General features: G+C 49.3%; 1 long non-coding RNA gene across 1 annotated transcript; it reads left to right on the top strand.

Annotated features, from left to right (window-relative positions):
• The first annotated feature begins 819 nt into the window (after window positions 1–819).
• On the top strand, window positions 820–2,237 carry LOC124234110 (uncharacterized). Its single transcript, XR_006887225.1, has 3 exons — window positions 820–872; window positions 1,469–1,529; window positions 1,808–2,237. It is a non-coding gene; the product is annotated as an uncharacterized LOC124234110 (long non-coding RNA).
• The last annotated feature ends 205 nt before the right edge of the window (window positions 2,238–2,442 follow it).

Raw genomic sequence — 2,442 nt, 5'->3', positions numbered from 1 at the left:
GGTTGCTTCTTCTGTTCCTGTGCTTCCTGGTGGGGATTCCATCTTTACCAACCTTCTGGAAAACCAAAATCTACCAAAAGGTAAGGATCCCTGGGCAAGCCACCAACAGGGATTTTTTATTGTTGTTTCCATTTCTAGTCCCACATTTTTAAATGAGTTGGTCCAGAGAGACTCCTAAGATGGCAAGTCTGAATAGAGGATAGAACATCATCCTTCTAGGGGAATAGGCCAGGCAGGACTAGGGGTTCAGCTGGGACTGTTTCCCATTTAAAACTCACAGACCATCTTGGTGTGGTGGAGGATTCCTGGATAAAATCCCATCACTGATTTCACGGCCCTGCATTAGGTTATTTAGAGAGTTTGGGATCTGTGTAGGAGAACACTGTTCCCAACACTGGATCATGAGTCACGTTCCCATGTCGGGCGTCATTCGACCAAACTGTCCTTTGTATTGGGCAGATCAGGAGAGCAGGGCTGAGCCTCTGAGCAGACACTGGAGTGTGAGCTCTGTCCCAGGATACAGGGTCCTATCTGAGGAAGCACAGATGTGACTGTGGGCCTCAGAGTCTATGCCTTCCTTGAGCAGAGGACTTCTGACTGAGAATATCAAGTGTGGACTCTAGCCAAAAATCCTCCTTCGAGTTTTTCAAAGAAGGAAAAATTGAAAGTATCTTATCACCTTTAGAAATTCAGAAAGGGAAAGAACACAAAGTGCTAGTAATAAAAATGGAGAGTGACATTAATCTTGGATGAATATCTGAGTTTCCTAGAGAGAGGAGCAAGCCAACTAAGTCCTCGATCCTCATTCTTTTCTTTTTGTTCTCAGCGTCAGGGCAGAGCCAAGAGGAGAAGAAGAGGTGGAACATCAAGTGGTAAGGTTCCACCTATCCCACCTGAGCTCTCCAAGGGTGACCCTTCCTGTCCTCTCCATGAGGTCCCAGGTCCATGGTCTCTGAGGATGTCAGTCGCTAGATAGAGTCCCTCTCAGAAGATAGAGGCCTCAGAGGAAAGGCTCATGGGAAGGTAGTCAGAACCCGAGACATTTCTCAGATTCCTGCTCTGCCCAGCTCTGGGCATGAAGCAGTGATGGGCCTGGACAATGGGTGTTGCCCAGTGGGTGGCCGTGGGAGACGTCAAGAGTCAGAACTTCTGTCTCCTGACCTTGTAGAAACTACGTTGACTTCCAGGATGATCAGACTCCTCGAGGTAACCATTGACCTATGTTCCTCACATGGTGGTTTTGAACATCCCATGGGATAATGTATGTGACAGTACTTTATAAATGAAGCAACAAACACATGTGAACCTTATTAATATTATCATTGACCGTTTGACCACATCTACTGGTTCTTGGGGCTTTCAGAGTTAATAGCCCGTTAATATCCCAAGGGTCTCCCATAAAGGGACTCCTGTGTAACACCTATGCTTCTACCTTTATTACATGTAATTCACTCTTCTGGTTTCCCAGGTTGGAGAAATTACCAGAGGGAAACAGAGGAGAAAAGGAGGCTAATTTCTATTCTGAAAAGGTGACTAGTCTTTTCTTTCCTGATCCCTCTTTGACATGTTCTCTGCAATTCCAGGGATTCAGTACAGCCTGCAGTAGTCATGGGAGGGGTTTGCCATAGGAGTGGGTATGTGAATGAAGGCCTTGGGGTGAGGGCTGCTGAGTGTATGGTGAAGTCATAGACGTGGGGCATTGTGAAGGGGCAGCAGGCTTCAGGTGGCCCCTCCCCTGACAGGCCAGCAGGTCCTCCTTTCCTTGTTCTGGTCCTGGCTACAGTTTTCTACTTCCTGTCTCCCGCAGGCCCCTAGGCCGGCCTCTCGATACCACCCGCTTTCGTCAACTATTATGCCCAGACCCCTCCTGTGAGGTGTGTAATAGCACAACTGCTGAGATCAATCGGCTCCTGGAGGACCTGGAAGATGATACCGCCTCTGTGTCCTCTCTGGCTTCCACAGCTTCTGGGACTGAGTCATCATTCACTCTGTCCTCTGCCTTCTCAGAAGTCCCTCCAGGAGACCTAACACCATCCCCTCCACCTGACCCTTCCCCACCGCCCCCCTCCGTCCTCTCACCTAACCCAATGACACCCTTAGCTGACTTTCTTTCACCCTCACCACCGGGTCACTCTATGCCACCAGAGCCTTTTCCTCCCTTGGAGTCCAAATTCCCAGCAGACCATTCCCCACCCCAACCCCTTGCCCTTCCCCCTCTGCCACCACATGACACCCAGGCAACGGGTCCTATTCTCCAACCAGAGGCCACTCTGTCTCTGAATACGATCTTCTCTCTTGACTGCACCCTTTCCCAAGATATTAACCCCTTACCAAATTTGTCCCAGATAATCAATCCCACTGATTCACTGGCTTGTCATCACACACCACCAAGCCCGTCTGTCTCACCACCGACAGACCACCCTTTAACTGTGACTCAATCTA

This window comes from Equus quagga, unplaced genomic scaffold (assembly GCF_021613505.1).
Source record: "Equus quagga isolate Etosha38 unplaced genomic scaffold, UCLA_HA_Equagga_1.0 71188_RagTag, whole genome shotgun sequence".
NCBI lineage: Eukaryota > Metazoa > Chordata > Mammalia > Perissodactyla > Equidae > Equus > Equus quagga.
The sequence above is the reverse complement of the archived record's forward strand: the minus strand, read 5'-3'. Positions and strand labels throughout refer to the sequence as shown.